Source organism: Oenanthe melanoleuca, chromosome 4A (assembly GCF_029582105.1).
Source record: "Oenanthe melanoleuca isolate GR-GAL-2019-014 chromosome 4A, OMel1.0, whole genome shotgun sequence".
NCBI classification, from domain to species: Eukaryota; Metazoa; Chordata; class Aves; order Passeriformes; family Muscicapidae; genus Oenanthe; species Oenanthe melanoleuca.
Genome location: NC_079338.1, coordinates 4,466,815 through 4,485,114, shown reverse-complemented (window position 1 = coordinate 4,485,114; position 18,300 = coordinate 4,466,815). Strand labels below are relative to the sequence as shown.

The window sequence follows — 18,300 nt, the reverse complement described above, 5'->3', positions numbered from 1 at the left end:
AATTAAAGGGAATCTCTCCCTTTTTCCTATAATTTAAAAGCTATAATTATAAAGAAGATATTTCAAACTTCAGTCAGTCACATGTCTTGCTCCCTCACATTATCTAAAAAAGGATCAGTTTAGAAGAGAAATGGAAACTGAAGTCAAACCAGTCAAATGAGGGGTTTTGGTAAAATTATATGCTGCTATTTGCTCATGTGAAAATCCTAATAAGAAGTTAAACCTAGTTTAGCAAAACATTTTACATGAAACTATGTTATTGAGTATATGTATATATTTCATATAACCCCTTAAAATTTATTTTTCCTTTCTTGTACACTGATTAACAACACAATTACATTTCTCTTTAGAAATTTTCATCAATTGCATTCTAGAGATCTTAAACAGTTCATACACTAACTACAAAATATTAAAATTATCTGTTTTGTCCTGATGCATTACTGATACAAGAAACAAGGGTGAGGGGAAAACCTGTACACCAGTATAGAAAAATACAGAAATATGTTAACCAACCAACTTAGATATCTTAATAAAGGACAGAGAGCAGTAGAATTGAAAAAACTCAGGACTTCAAAGGCTGTAGGATGACTCTTATCCCTGTTCCCTTGCTCTGCTGGCTGCTCAGCAGCTCAACACCAACTTCTGCACAATCCCATTGCATGACTTACAAAGGATTTATACAGAGCAGATGAGATGCACGATCATGTTGTCCACAATTACTTTGCAAATTACTTCTAGCCAGATTCAGCACTGAATACACTTCAGAGGAAGGTCAGTTAAACATGCTGAAATATTACTATTAAATGATATAATAATTGAGATGACAAGCACAACAGACAAGCTTTCAAGATTCCCCACAAGGAAACCAGCAGGCTTTGCTGTGCCATCTAGGGAGACAAATACATACAAATAGCTAATAATAGTAAACCAGAGTCATTGACTAATTCAAAAGATATAGTGGTTTTCCTTCCTACAGAGATTAAAATTATACAACAAAAATAAGATACTAACAGGCTAATTCCATCATCATCATTATTATTAGCCTGTACAGTTTATGCAAATGTTAACAAGGGTTGTCAAGACAGTTCGATGATAAAGCATATGCAGCAGACAGATTGGTTCAGTTTAGCATCTGAATTTCCATTTCAGCTAAACAGAACAGTTTAAATATGAATTTAGTTTGAATTAAAATATACAAAGGGATTTTCATAAACCGACCTTTTTCCCTACAGATTTACACAGTTATTTTAGCAGATTTCTTTCTAAAAAGACATGAGATGGTGATAGGAAAGTGAAAGTCTGGCAAAGCAAACCTTTCTCTTCATGCTCTGCTTTTCCCAGGGCCATGGACAGACTGTGAGCATGGCAGGACTCTAGAAACAACCCACAGCCCAGTGGGGGCCTGCAGACTACAAAAATATATTATTTTCATAATTCTTTACTTAATAACTATAAATTGAAAAAATGTCTGAGTTTTTTCAGCCCTGTGAAGCAACACCAATATCCTCTAGGTCTTTTTTTTTTATTTCTGAAGAAATCATAATATCTTCTATGAAGTCTAGACACAATTTTCACAATGTAAGCTCTAATTAAACACCAATTGTTGTTTCTGGAACAGGCATCTGTTGTCAACAAAGCAACACTGTGTATTTGGAACAATTTAATATATTATTTGAATAAGACTTTAGTTTTAGATAAATACAAACTTAAGTCCAGTGCTATGGATATAGAAAATCTCTCTGCCTCAGACAAACAGAAATGCTGAGATGTTTTGTCATTTCATTAGAACTCCCTTGGAATAATACTGGTTTTCCCTCCATACACAAAGCACATTGCAGAATAAGATTGGAAGGCAGGCAGGGAAAATGACAAAATATTACCTCAAAATGAAATCAATGACTTCAGCACTGATGATTATGATGACTTGGAAAGACATCATTCAGTCAGCCAGAAGAAAAAAAATCAATTAACTGTGGCAATACTCAAAATGGAAACACAGCCAAAAATGCAATGTATTTTCATGGCACCTTAGGAAATCACCAGATATCTGCTCAGGTTGTGCTTCAGGACCTGTGGCACATTCCCAAGGGGCTCCTCTGCAGCAGCACAATGCTACAGCCACGTGCAATTGCTGCTGCACTGAAGTTTCTCTTTTCCATAAGGTGACTACAGCTGTTTTCCTACCATCCATTGCAAAGCTTCATGGTGTGAATGACATCACAGCATTAAATCTTTTTTCTTACTCTAACTGCATAAAGGAATAAAATTGGGATTATGCATGCTGGCACACACACACTGCATCTACAGGTCATAAAAGCAACAAATCCAGTAAATTGCTGTCACTGTTTTGCCAAGCAAAAACGAAACACATCATCACCTACATAAAAAACAAACCTACTAAGTCTTGAAAGTCAGTGCTGTATTTATAAAGAAAGTGATCTAAGTATTAATCTTCACAGACAGCATGAACGTGAGAAAAAGGATTATGGATTTAAATTCTTGTGCTAGTGATATTTAGTAGCAGTTTAAAAGTATTCTGTCATTTGCTTAATGTTTTTACACCATTGCAAAAGAAGTGCTGTACTACAGCTCATTACTGTATCCTGAGCTCAAACCTTTCACACAGCTGCCCCATTCCAAATATTAATTTGTTTGGCTGGCATTTTAGCAACAACAGGAGCAAGGAAAAAAGTGCAAATAAACAAGAAATGTCCTACTGTGCATTTCAGAGGAAAGAAGGGAAAAGGGACCTTAAACAAGAATTGTGATCTGTTGGAAACAAGGATTATTCATACATGGATGTCCAGTGGGGAGCTGGGACCATATTGTAGGCATGGAGATCCAGGCAAGTAGTGAGAATTGAACTGAACTAAAAATAGCAGCAGAGAAATCAAAATCAATGGGAAGAAAAAATACCAAAACAGAAAACAATCCATACAGAGCACACAGGATGAGAAGAAAGACTGGGAAAGCATCATTTAGGAGGGCACCAGGAGCACAGAGAAACCCTTCTTAGGGTAAGGAAGGCCATGCACAAGGCTCCCCTGGCACTGAAGTTTGGTTATGGTTCCATGGAGACACCTACAGTGATTTTATAATGTACAATTCAGATGGAAAAGAAGAAGACAGTTGAACAACAAAACCAAATCACCAAACTCAAGGTGTTGATCTGGAAAAAGCACATCATAAATGTCTGTCCTCACTACTCAGTCAGGACAGTTCAGTTTGGTGACCACAAAGGCACAGACATTGTAAAACAAGGAGAGAGATTCTGAATTTGAGCTTTGCTTTCCTCCAGAATGCAAAGTTTTCCTATGACGACAGATGCTTGCTAAGATTATTGTTTTTTAGCTGCACTAATCTTCTCTGAGATTTGCATTCACATTGTTATTTGTGGAAGAAAGAAAAATGACATCTTTAAGAATAGGAAAACAAAACAAATTCATGGAATTTATTATCATGGTCTATTAACATAGACAGATACCTCAAGAGCAAAGCAAGAAGAAGGCCTAAGGGAGGCACTTCACCATTTGAATTTTCAGGCTCAGTTTCCATTTGCAGAAGTTTTTTTGGAAAAGCTTTTTGGAAAAAAAAATTAGAATGAGACAGAGAGGAAGATTTGCTCATTAGCAATTCCTGCTGAAGCTGCATAAACCATAGATTTATAATGGCAATGTTTTCTGCTTCCACACATATGACAAATATATAGCTTGTAATTACAAAAATGAGATATAACTAATCACACAGTTGAATTTTAGATAATGAGATGGTATCTTGGAAAGCATAATTACAGGATCAAGGGTGAATTTGAGGCCATTTCAGTGCCACTGCTTTTCTCCCAGATTTCCATTCATTGATATAATAAAAACATTTGAGTTAAGACCCAGTAAAAATTCAAGTTGAGCTTTCTTCACATTCCTAAAAATCCTTCTCCATAGGCCTGACTAAGGAACAAGGGTGCAGTGCCAGTAAGAGAAGTGAGTAGCCAAAAGTGCAGTGCCTGCCAAGGTGGAGAATTGACAGAGCAAAACCAAGGGAAAACAAGGGGGTGAGACCTGCAACACAGAACTACCAAAATCCACCTCATTTTCCAGCCCTACTGAGGTGCACTGGCACAGGAGCCCAAAGATGTTCATCTGAGGGCAGGGCTGAAATCTTGCCATATTCAACAGCTAAAATAACCTTAGTGGTGCAAGTCCAAAATGCACATTAATTGTTGTTGAAAAACAAGGGCAGCAAAGGCCAACCCTTGTTGAAAGCTTATGGCAAGTCTGAATTATGACTGTGTTGCACAGTGAAGAGGAACAACTGCAAAACAGAAACTGAGATTACAAAGCATCTTCCTGGCTGCCTTGATAAACTCAGAACTCTCAGTGACGTTGGTCTGGGGGAAGTCCATCAGGACCACTTTGCACTCTGCATTGCACCATTCCTACAAAGGCAGGTCTGTTATTTTTCATAAGTAAAAATTATTTTTCCTCTTGGCTGATGGGATGACTGCATATGGCAATTTATCTTCATCTGCAGAAACACCTCCTGACATGACGTGTCCTTTAAATGATGGTACTTTCCACTCTTCCATTATCTCTTTGAGTGCACATCAGTGCTGCTCCACAGGGCTCTCCTCCTGCTGTTCTTACTCAGGCAGGACTCCAGCAATGCCTCTAGGATTCCCATATGAGCACACTCACTGCACACAGGAGACATTTTGTTCCTTTATTATTGAAAAACTGAGAGGGAAACAGTCTTCCCTTTCCCACTTTAATGCATTGCATTCAAAAGCCACAAATATAATTAAGTGTTGGTTTCAAAGGCCTTCCTTTTAGCTCCAGTCTCTCTCACACTCTTCCTCTGGTATGGTGGAGGATTATTTTATTAATTTTCTGTATCAGGGACATTTTTACTACAAGGAACTGGACTAAATCATCACTTAAGTAAAGCAGAGAGCCTACTGACAAACCTGAACTGCCCAGGGTGAGGAGTCTCTGTTCCTGATGGCACAGTACTGAGTAAGGGTGCCCTGTTGGGTGGGAAATGGGTCTGAAAGCAAACCTGGGCTTCAGACAGGAGGAACCAAGCAGAACAAGCCAGGACTGTGCAAAGGGCAGCCAGGGTTTTTCAGGTGTGTGAATATTAGTAGATGAAGCTACTAATGATACCAAATTAGCTATTCCCTCTTGGAGCACCCAGCCTGGTTCACTGCCAGTTTATTCCTTTCTGTCATTTTGCATTCTTCTTTCTCTCTCTCCTTACACAGACCCACTTTAACTCATAAGCTGGCTAAAGACAACTGGGATAAGTTTCAGGAACTGCAGCTTTAATGCTTGTGCCAAGCTCTCCTCCCCAGTTTCCTCTTTGTAGTTTGAACAAATAGTTTCCAAATAGTTAAATAGTTTTGGTTTTATTTCATAAACATTCAATAAAAGTTTAATTAACTGATGAAAAGGAACAGGAGTGGGAGACTTATGAAATGGAAATATTTTCTGTGAAGCACAGCTTCTATTTGAAGAGCCTTATAAAAACAGTCACTTCCTAGAATCAAGACTTCTGCAGAACAGCTCCTTTGTGACCCATTGAGAAAGCACAAATCTAGAAAATATATTATAGTCCTCTTGCATGTGGTTCATTTCCCTGAGTTTTCAAGCATAAATTAATCCATAAGGGGCAAAAAGCAACCAACCTCACTAAAAAAATCTAGAGCTACTTTTGACAGATTATTTTCTGTATTACTGACATTTGAATAAAGTTTTGGAACAGCACAGAAGGTATGCTGAAGGAAAACAAAGGAATAATCTGTCTGCATTTTCCCTGCAGTTTGTCAATTTTATCACTTTGACTACACCATATTCTAAACCAGCATCAGCATCATCAGCAACTTTTGCAGTACATCTGATTTTTTGCAGGAGGCATTTTGAACTCATGGAAAAGTATCCACTGTTAACTGTACAGTCCCAACTATGACTCACTGCCATTTCCAGAGATGTATTTCTTGACATCAACAACAGTGATGCTGTACCTATAAAATAGATTAATGGTTGAATATGCTGATTAACATCCCAGTGTGAGTCCTTACACAAAAATAAGCAGTCCAGAGGAGCTGGATCATCTACAAAACTGGAGCCAACACTGGTTTTGCTTATTCATATTTAACCTATTCAAGCCAGTCTTTTACTACACATTTTTTGCACATATTTAGCCATTATAACTGTTACTATCATTTCATGTTCTTGCCACCTCAATGCTAAACATGTCCTTTAACTCTTGCTCTCCATTGTATCTGTTCAGAGAACCATCCCAGTGTTCAGGCTTTCCTCTGGCCCCACCACCCAATCAGTTGATGTGTGATTTAATTTCTTGTCTCACTCAGTCTTTATTTCCTAACAGTCTCAAGCACCTTCCAAGCAGTTCCCTATTCTTTAAAGATTATTCTTTTGACTACTCTAGGAGCAGATTCCATATGCTAACCTTGAGTATTCATGATATACACATGTATATAATAAATATATTTATATTATATGGACGTATTTACTAATATACACATACAACACACACACATATATATATATATATATTAACCTGCCTATTTCTACAAATGTGCCTATACCTCCAACAATTACCCCCAGAAATTCTGAAGTACCATCCTTGGAAGAGGTCTATGAGACATCAGTCTCAAAAACACATGACATCACACAACTTGATGGATCACTCAGGGAGCAAATGATTCATTTTGTCTGAAGTTTGCCCCTTCATCAAGAAAAAATCCACTGCAGAACAATGATAGTCACATCAGTCAGGAAAATCAGTTTCCCTGCAAAGACCTGCATGTTTAAATACAGAAACTTTTCAATATCAGATATGTGCAAACAGGAACTGAAAGAACACTGAAAGCTCTTAAGAATTCTCCACAGTTGAATGACACCAGCCACAAGTGCTGCAGGAGAGAAGGATGAATAAGAAGGGGCACTTCTGTGTTTTAAAGTGAAGTCAGCTGGCACACAGCACATCAGAAGATCAGTGTGTTTGGAAATCTGAAAGGCCAGCCCTGGAAATCATAGAGGAGCACTGCAGAGCAGACATGCCTGTGAGTCAGGGGAAAGGTAAACAGCTGCCTGTGTGCATTTGGGGAACTCCACAGTGAGGGACACCTGTTCTAGGGGGCCAGGAAAATAGATGGCTCCCTAAAAGATGTCACAGCACAGCCAGAGCACAAGGGAAAGGCAGATACCACAGCACAAGGAATTATATGAGACTTGCAACCTAGAGCAATTGAGCTCCCAGAGTCCCTTTCTGAAGGGGTTACCAAAGGTCTGCACCTTCATTTGGATTTTGGAAAAACAGTTCCCATGCTCAGGATGGGAGCATAGATCCAGACACAGCTGCCTGTTGTGTCCACATAGGGAAAGGGCACAGCTGGGCTGTCTTCTGTCATGAGTAATTCCCCACAAAGGAAAAGGATGATGGAGATCCTTAAGATATTTTTCCAGTTAGAGATGGGGAGCACATCACACACAACCTGGTGGCAGCTGAGTTCATAACCTGATACCCAACTCTTGCTCTGACTTCCAAGGATGAAACCCACAGCAGCAAGGAAGAACATCTTTAAAAACAGGAGTGGAAGCCTCCAGCACAACAAACAGGGAATCATTTCTTTAAATGCATTGCATTTGTTCCAGCCTAAACATGCCAGAGGCACAACAAAGCTCTCCCCAGCTGGAGACAGATGAGCCCCAGGGATGTCTCTGCCAGGAGCAGAAATCCAGCAGTGTAGAGGTGCTGGGCAAATCCCAGCAGCATGCAGGTTCCAGAGTAGCAGAGGACAGAGAAAAGGCAAGATAGATAAATAAGGTAGATGAGTTAACCAAGTGTTTAGATGCAAGAATCAAGCCCAAATTTTCTCCAGTTTGATGAAAGATAATTAAAAAAAGGACTCCTGAATTTCCCTTCCAGCCAATACACTTTATTAACAACAGTATTCTGAGAGCCACCCTCAACACAGAGAGCTGAGCTGTGGGGAATGGAGACCTGGAGGAGGCTTCACCACCTGGAACTCCCAGCTCAGCCTACAAGAGGACCCAGCCCATTCATAAACACTCAGAACAGCAGCTGGGGCCCCAGCACATGGATTATGTGGAAGGGTGAGAACTATTAATGGGAGTAAAAACACAGGCCAAACCAACCTTTCCAGTATCATTTTATCAGCCACTAAAGAGCTGCCCCAGCACAGGCAGCAGCCACAACAGGTGGCTGCCATCACTTCAGTTAGATTTGAAAACTAACACCCTGCCAGAAATTCTCCAGAGAGCTGACTTCAATGGCTTGAATTAAAACAACAAAATAGCCCAACCACCTACAAAACCAAAACACTGTGACCAATCCCACTGGCCCCAGAGGACTCCTCACCCATTTCTGTCCTCTCAGTTTATCCCTGACCAGAAAACTGGGGATAAACACACCTGCACACCACTATGCAGGAAAGAGAGGAGTTGAGGAAAAATCTGTATGTTCCAATACATCCCAAACTGCAGGCACTGCAGATGGCTGCAGTTTAACAGAGTATTTAACAGAGTATTTAAATATTCTCCCCTTTCTCCCATTCACTGGACTCCTGCTCTAGCCCTGCAAATAACTTCCAATTTCCTAACCCCAGCAAAACTTAAACCCCTCAGCAGCACCAACAGGATAAACACCCCCCTCATTTGAGGAACCAACACATCATGGCTTTTGGGGGGAGCTTTTCCAAGGATTTATGTGAGGTCTGAACTGACTGGAAGATCATTGGTTATTTGTAATTCTAGTACTTTTAATTTTTTTTTTCCATTTTAATACAGATATTATGTTATTTGTTTTTTGATGTTGGACTTGAAACAAAATATAGGTTTGGAAACCCAATGAGTCCATGCTACAAAATCCATTTTCAGCTGTGCTGCACTGCTAGAATTGCCAAGGTCCCTTCTTCTGTCACACACTGAGAACTATTCATTCCCCACACAATCATTCAATTTCCACTTTGATTTTATTATACTCAGATATGATGCAACCGGTATTTAACAATGCATTACCATTTTCAAGGGCAAATATTTTTCTGTAATCCCAGCTATGTCATTATTCTCTTTCTATTACACATACTTTAAATGTCAAAATCCATCTCCTAGAACTAATCAAATATAAAACAAACCCAGCAGGAGAAAGTGAGATTGAAAGGGGTATTCCAGATGAAATAAAACCTTACATGTCCTTTTTTAAAAAAGGGACCTTGTCTATTATTTAATTCATTTTTTCAAGTTTTGAAAAGATGTCCCAGGGACAACATTTGGAAGACCAAGTTTATGCCTGTCACAGCTCTGTTGAAATTACCCCAAATTTGGGGCAGTACATGCTTCATTCCTAAACACTGAAGAAGAATTAACCCAGGCATTATAAAAGAGATGGGGAAGAAACACATTGTCATAATCTCTGATATTAGCTTTTCACTCCAAACAGGCCATCAGGAAAAGTAAAAGTACAAAGAAAATGTTAATGCATTGAATAACTATTTTACAGAAAGGGAAGTGTCAACATCCCTTTAAACTGGAGAGTTACATTTCCATAAATTCCTTTCCCTATGCAGTTTGCCAAATATACTTTACTCTCCCAGTAGTGTTTTACTGGTGGTATAGTTGGAGGCCTGACACTAGGGTTGTATTAATCTTACATAATGCACAAATAATTGAGTATCTTCAAATGTGGCTGTTAAATTTCATCTGGTGCTGCAATACACAACTAATTTTACATTTATAGAAAAAATATCTTTTTGGGTTTTGGTTTGTTTTCCTAATAAATCCTAAAGTAAAGCCTCTCTTCATGTTGATATAATTATCTTTAAAGTGCTCAGTGATTTAAATTGCTTCTTCTGTTTGGAAGTTTTAAAACTGTAAACAAGTTCAATGCATAACTTTTATTTTTCAGGACTTTTAATCAGTTCAGAAAATATTTCCCATTGGGGCACAGCTCAGTTTCTGACAAAGGTGGACCAACACCACAGTTCCTTTCCTGGCTTAGCACAGACAGTGTCTGGACTGGATAAAATGAGCAATCTCCTCTGGGATTCCAAAATTTCCATGCAATTCAACACATTGAAATGTTCATCTCTTTTTAGGATCTAGCTCCTTCAGTAAGTATGGAAACACATGGAGTCCTGTGACATCTGGAGTCTACTTCTAGACTACAGCTGGAATCTTTCACTCCAAACTTAATCTGCCAATTTACATTTCCAGTGAGGTCCTGTGCACTGGTCTCCAAATGTTGAATAATACCAGCCAGTATGTTTCTGCCCAATTTACCTCTTCCTTGTTCAGATAAGAAATTTTATATATACTTGTCAGGGTCTTCATACATGAAAACTATTTTGAATATTCACTGACAAAAAGTAGATTTATTTTCATAGGACATCACTGATAAGACTACAGCTGTCATGTTTGCAGAATGGCAGATCCTGTGTTCAATACCAAGTTTGACACTGACTTGCTTTTCTGGAGCAGCATTGGTGTCATATTTGGGTGCTCACACACAGATGGGCAAGAAAATGATACCCTCTGTAGTGTTAATTAAATCTACAGCAGCCCTGTAAATATCTGTTCCTCATCTTAACATGCAGGTGGAGATGAGTTGATAGAGCTGACAATGACTTCAAGTGGCTGTTTCCCTTTCCCCTATTCTGAGGCAGGATAAAAAGCATGTATTATCTGCCTTTACTATATGTCATCCAACTGGGCTTTAACCCACAGTGAATTAATCAGTGAAGCACATTCCACGATTTCCACAAGCAACCAGCTCTAATGTTTCACAGTCCCTGTAGTTTGAGAGTATTTCCTAAGTCAAAATCATTATTCACTTTTCATATTTTCTGCAACAGCTGGAAAATAATTCATGAAAATTTTCTTCAAAACAAACCTTTATATATTGCAAAGTTACAGGAGCCCTTTTTAGTCTAAAAAACCCACAGTTCACTTAGCCTGTCCTCACCAGTTACATATTGTCTCTCTCCTTTCTTTCCACCCTTTGAACCCTTCCATTTGTCTGCAGATTCCCAAAAGATGAAGCATGTATCAAAAGATGAAGAATATACCTCTTTAGGATAACACCCAAACCTTTGCCATCACCACTCCAAGCAAGGCAGTTTATTTATATCTGCATACCATTTACAGTGCCAATGGACCTAAAAACAAAGGGGTTTTCACTCTAATCAGTAAAGTCTCTGCTTAGGGGAGCCCCATGCTGGGCAGTCGATACTTTTGCCATTGGCAGATTCCCCACTGTGAATTCCTGCTGCATTCACAGCTCCTTTTAATGCACACTAAATTTTCATGGCACTCCAAACCTTGTGTGCTACAATAGAGATCTTTATTGATGTTCCCCTAAGGTGCAGTGAATCCAATTACATCACTGCACCTTCTTCCTCAATAAATTTTAAGATACAGATTTGTAAGACCATTTACAGTACCACAAAATAATTTTATAAACATACATACATATATATATATTTTTTTTTTTTTTTTTTTTTCAGAGCTCTATTAAAAGTAGTCTTCCTGTTCAATCTGCACTCACTAGCCTCAAGTGCCCATTTGCCACAGCTGTTTCCAAAGACAGACACACATTCCTCAACTGAATGAAGTTAAGGAATTTTAGGCAAAAATAAAAAGGTGTCCCAAACTTTACATTTCTTAAATACAACTTCAGTAAATGAAGAAGTGTTGGCTGACAAACAGCTTTATTTGCTTCCCTGGAAAAGGTGTTTTCATGGTATAAAACCTAGCACTGCATATACAGAGATCCAGGTGAAACAATAATAATTATTTATAGTAATATAAAGCTTAATTTGCTGGTTTACACACAAAATTTACACATAGTGTACAAAGGAATGGAAAGCCCTGGTAAAAAGCAGACATTCCTAGGATAGAGAAAGATGATCCTGTGTCACTTTAAAACAAGTTGGAGTTATTTTTCAGCAGCAAACCAGGCAACTTCAGGGAAAAAAAAAGTAACTGACATGCTAAACAAATTAATAGCAACAGTTTGCACACTTGGGAAGATCTCTTTTTGTCTGAGGTTTCATCAAGTGAGTTTTGTGAAGCTCTTATTTATGGAAAGATAATATTTTTTAAACATGAAGATTAGGCAGGGTCACCTGGCTTTCACACCAGGGATTCCACAATCTGGAATTGAACAGCACACTTGAGCATTTCTCAGATTACATTTGGCAGCTATGAGATATACACAGATCGCACCACCCATGCATGTACAGCAAAATCACACCTGAAAACATGCCAGGGACAAAGCAGAAGCAAAGGACAAGGCAAAGGAAGAAGGCAGCCAACAAGGACTAGAAAAATAAGCAAGCTGAACATGCTGGTGTTCAGAGGTACCTGTCCTTAGTCGACACTAGGTAACTTCTATTTGTAATCATCTTCTCCCTCTTAAACCTGTACTTAAAACATGGTACACGTTTTGACACCTGCAGAAAAAACACTGAAATTTCAGTGAAAATTGGTCTGTCCTCCAAGCCATCTCAGTTTTCAGCCAGCTCTCCTCCAAGCACACCTCCTGGATTTAGAAAAGGCCAAATTTCTGCAGAGCAGTTTTGGAGCTTCTCAGGGACTCAGCACTGTTCATGCTGCAGAGATTTAGGTCCCCTCATTGCTCACCAAGGGTGCAATATATGCTCAGAGTTATCAGTGCAAGAGAGAAAATTATAGAGAAACTGATGAGAGACTTGTTGATGAACATAAATTAAAGAAAAGGCCCTTAATCTGCCAACTCTGTCTCTTAGAACAAGGCGAAGTAAAAGGTGGCATGTCAAAAAATATAATTACTTACCTTCCAGCTGAAATAAATTATAAGCTCTTAAGCTTGGCTGACAGTTCTGAGGCCTGTGGAGCAGGAAGTAAATGAAGGGTAGCTGCTCTGCTAGCTAGATAGTTTTTAGATCCCACCTCATTCTTTTCTACCCTTCTTCAAGTTCCAAAAGGGACTAGATGGTCTTCTTGAAAATCATAACAGCATAAAGTACAGGGAGCCCAGCAAGAAGAGTGCTCTGACACACTTTTACATCTCTTTTGGACCTATTGTTCCTTCAACTGAAGCATGTGATTAATAATTTTGGGAGATGACTGGATTGAAATGCTCTTCCTTCTCTGCAGCCCTGAGTCAGCACCAGACATCACAGTAAACTCAGTTACACCCTGGCCAAGGGCAGCTCATCCCCCTCAGCCTCACCATGGGCAGGGGGAAGGGAAAAGCCAACTTTCATTCAGAGCTGTAAAGAATGTCTCAGGGAGCCCAAAAGGAGCTTTACCTTCCAAACTGAGCAAATAAGCAAGGGATAATTATTGTACCTGAGCCCCAGCAGCATGCAAGAAAAAACAGCCCAGTGGGGCTCATGGATTTATGGTGCCTGAGGAACCATGGTCATAATGTATTTCCTGGCAATGAAAATACCTATTTCTTGTTTCACTGAGTTGTGTTTTGAATTACCATTTGCACCTTAGTTTCTGCAAATTCCTTGATGTATCAGCTATTCCCCAATGGGACTGAAAAGCAGAAGAGAGGAAATCAAATGGTGTTGAGATGCAAAAATGAAATGGTTGAAGAACTGACATAAACCTGGGGAAATTAATTACAAAAGTGTCATCAAAAATATCATGGATGATAGAGTCACACATTCTTTTGCTAAAGGACTAATACTGAATCAAGAGAAAGAGAAAGCAGCTTTCAACATTTCACATGAGGTGGAAGCTAATCAAAATGCAGCCATGAAGATGGTATTTCTTTAAAATTAGTCTCCCTTCAGCTTGTCAAAATGGTGATAATTTTTAGCAGATTGTATTTTGCAGTTTTACTACTGGGTTTTGCTTTGCTCTTTGGTGCTCTTTATTTAAGTGTAGGTATTAGATTAGGCATCCTTCTTCTCTTAAGATTTTTTTTTTTTTAATTCTCTTCATTGGAACAGAGTTAATGTATTATATCAGATTATAACTTCTCCAGGAATCAGGTAAGTGAAATAAGGCACAGGTGAAGTTTTGTACCTGCCTTGTGCTTAGCCAGCTCAGACTGAGGCTCCAGGTTTTGCTCATAAGCACCCACATCCTGCTGCTAAAAGAGGACCTGAGGGAACGGCCTGAAGCTGTGTCAGAGGAGGTTTAGGTGGATATGAGGAACAATTCTTCCCCCAGAGGGTGGCTGGGCACTGGAACAGGATCCCCAGGGCAGTGGTCACAGCACCAGCCTGACAGAGCTCAGGAATTTGGACAATGCTCTCAGGCACATGGTGGGATTCCTAGGGCTGTCCCATGCCTTTGATGATCCCTATGGATTCCTTCCAGTTCAGGATATGATATTCTATTCTACTCTATTCTCTTCCAACATTAGAATTTCCAAAGTATGTACTTTAAAAAGGAGGATGATAATACAGGGTTACCACTCATTAGCAGCCATCTCTGAGGACATAAAAGCAATAAAAAGCAATGACCTACAGAGAGGAGAGAGAGATATTATCAGAGTTGCCACCAAATGGTCTGACTGACAGGAGGTGACTTCCAGTGCAAGTTCAGGTCCATCTTTAGGACCAAAAGAGATTACAGCTGAGTCTGAACACCATAAAAATGACTCGTTGCTATGGCTATGAAAAGGAAAGAGCTCGCTTTCCTCAAAAGCACACTCGAACAAGAGGACAAGCTACCATGATTACAAGCAATACAGAAATACAAAGGTTTAGATTTTAAAAATGCTTTTCAGTGTCTAAATCAGACACCTTTCTCCATCTCACCCTGCTCCAGTAAAATCAGCAATTTTGAGCTCTTCTAAAGAGGAGTAATAGGAGAGCTACAACATGCATTTTTTGACAGAACTCATAATCTCTTGTCTGCCATTCTTCATTAGCTAATTTCAAAGCAATTTACAAAAAAGAAGGTCCACATCAACAAGATACTGATGGCTCAGAGAAAAAAGGGGCTTGTCTGTCATGAGGATGTAAAACAAGGGGAAATTCAAGAATGCAGGACTGCCTACTTTAGTAATTTTTTCCTTGTGTGTGCCTGGCAAATCTTAGTTAGGATTTTTAGTTTTAATGCACAAATTCGGCCTGTCTCTTCTGGGATTTTGCTTTCAGCTGCAATCCTTAATTTCATGAGATGATTGTAGAGGTATACATTGATAAGAAGTTATCATAGTATTTTCCAAATATTCCAAGCTGTTTGCATGAGGAGAAAAATCAAGCCACAGCAGCTTTTCACAGAAAGCAAAGCCACAGCAGTTTAGTGCTTATGTACAGTCACAGGTATCTATGGAAACAGCAAATTCTATCCCATTGCCACAGCACTCACACTTGTTCCTTCCTTTCCTTTTATGTGATACACTGGCTGGGACTGAAGAGTCCCATGAGAGCATCCACTCAATACCTCTCCCAAATGACAATTAAAATGGAGTATCCTATCATGCAGCATATTTTCCAGAGCTCAGTATTGAGGCAGGGAACACCTGCCCTTGTACCTCCTGAAAGGATTTCCAAATGTTAGAATGCCTTCTGGTAAGTAGCTCATTTTTTACTGACTTTTATTCCATATATAGTTTTTACCTCCTCTAACCTGACTTTTCCTCTCTGTTGAAGGGACATCCCTTGGCTCTGCCTTTATCTGAGTACACCCACACCTACCAACACCTCTGTCCCAGAGTAATCACAACTTCTCTTAACCCCTATACCTCCCCTAGTACTTTTCTAATATTGAATGAAATTGCTGTTCCAGATCCTTGCTATCACAGGCAGCAGTGGATTCTGCTTTTTTCTTCCAGGACTCAGCACTGACACATTATTATAGTTGTCATTTCTGCTGCTTCATCATGTCAGACAGTCATGCCTATTTGTCAGTCCTTTATTACCCTTACATTTCCCAGAGCTTTACTAGCCTTCCCCCTCTCAGCTCTGATTTATTTATCTTGGATTACAAGGCCTAAATTCATTAGCTTGTCCTTTCATGGATTGAATCTCAGAGGAGTTTTTTTGGCTGCACTTGGAATATCTCTAGATACCTTTGAATTTTTTTTTCCTTGGCATTTAGAGAGTCATCTAATTTACTATAATCTGTCACTTTTGATGCAGCACTGTTTGTTCACTCTTTTAGATCAAGGGACATATCAGCATCAAGGAAAAAAAAAAAAAAAAGATTATGTTATTGGAACTTCCTTCAAATCACCTTACAAGTGAACAGAACATCCTCTTTTCCACACAGCTCAAGCTGCTGAAGCATTTTATGGATATTAATCCAGAGGAGGCCACAGCCAGTGCTAGCTACAGGTATGCTCACAGACTCCACAGCAGTTGTCCAGAAATCCTCCCAGAGAATTCAGACATATGATTTTGTATTTGATTACCTGATCCAGAAAATTACTAACAGAAAAACAGAGTAAAAAAAGTGTAAACTCGGGATTGAAAACAGCAACTCCCTATTGAATACATTTCAATTTCAGTTATCAAAGCATGGTCCTGCAATTCACAAGAGGCAATTTTCTTAAACATACAGGAGCAGAAATAAGTCATTAACTCTGTACATATCAGTGATGTTTAGAACTCCTTAGGAATAATTGAGGAATTCTTCAGGGCTTGCCATTTCACCAGTTATGAGTTACTGCAGTGGGAAACACACCCTACAAGATGGTGTTCAACGTGCAGTAGTTCTTATGTGCTGTGCATTTTGAAATGACTCTCCAGGAGATGGCAAAAACCACATATTTTCAGAGATAACTGAAGAAATTCCAAGACAAAGATATCTTGCAACTCTAAACAATATATAAATTAAAACCTAAGCCAAGAAACCGTCCAAGATAACTGACAGAACAGAACAATTCTTTCTGAATATTAGAATGACAAGATAATAAATTATTTTCGGTGATAGACCACGGCAGGAGCAAACACACACACATACAAATCTTAAATTAATCTAGGATAATTGACAGTGGCTCAAAAATACTTTAAAAATGTTCATTGTTCACCTGGTCAGAATGGTGATTAACAGATTACAAAACTGCATCCAAATGTTGCCAAGCTGCAAGTTCAGGTCCCCCAAACTACTGCAGAAACCACCTGATTTGTGCAAACTAAACACAAAGGAATTTTCATGTTCTTTCCTCAAAACTGGAGAAGAGACTAAACACAAAATATCTCAACTGGTGACAAGCCAGGCAAGAGCTAAACACCTCTGCCAGCAGAGTATCAGGAGTATCAGGAACAGCAGAGTGCATGGTTCACCTTCCATCTTTTACAAGAACAGCTGTCAAAAAGCCATTTTCCCCAGATTCTCTACATAATATTTTGGATTTCAGTTCTATTGAATAGTAAACTATTCCTTTAATCATAATCCAAACTGACAAGCACTACACAGCACTGATGGGTACTTCATTTCTCCTCATTACTGGCCATCTTAAAATCCTTACCCTTTCCTCAATATTATTTATGCAGCCTGTTACTTTCCCACCAATCAGAGCAGAGCCACAATTCTTCAAAAGCTTGTTTAACTAATAGGTTAAAATGTTATTTACTGACTCCTTGTACCAAGCCTGGCAGTCTGTATTCCAGAGTTCTCAGCCCACTTTGCCTAAGCGTGCTTGACACCAACAATAAGGAGCAAAATAGCATTTCAGTAAAAATAGATATGAGAATGCAACTGCCATGGCTTTCATGAGAGTCCAAGCTGTCAAGTGCCAGTAGGGTATAAGGCAATAAACATCTAGAAAAATCAAGCTTCTTCCTACCCAGTTCATTTGCTGCTCAAGTACTTCCCCTGCAGCACACTGTGTAAGTGGGACATTAAGTCAGGGAAAAAAAGAAGAGACATGACAAAGAGCAGGCAGAAGAACAGCAAAGAGAACAAGTTGTTATTTCACTACAGATTTTTTTATTCAGCTTTTCTTCCAAGGAAGTCTAAAAGTAACATTTATCTTTGTAAAGTCACACTGCTGTTCTGTGAAGATATTCCTAAAACCCAGCAGTGTTCCAGAATTTGGCAAAAACAACATAAAAAAAAAAAATCCTCACCAACAATTTGGAAATATGGCCTTGCTCTCATTTTGTGCTAAACAATGTTCTGCTACCCACCAATTCATCCTAACCCACATGATCTATGTCTTCAAAAATTTCATAAAAATCAGAATTAGATGGTTCTATAATAAATAGTGGGTACCAGCCATATCACAGCCTGATCCATCTTTTCTGGAATGGAACAGCTCTTTTAAATATGTATATTGATATCTACCTTACCTAGAATAAGACTTCCT

General features: G+C 39.0%; 1 protein-coding gene across 2 annotated transcripts in view; it reads right to left on the bottom strand.

Moving 5' to 3' along the window:
- Positions 1–18,300, bottom strand: part of HTR2C (5-hydroxytryptamine receptor 2C) — a 214,822-nt gene that overhangs the window by 102,149 nt on the left and 94,373 nt on the right. The gene's annotated exons all lie outside the window — the stretch shown is intronic.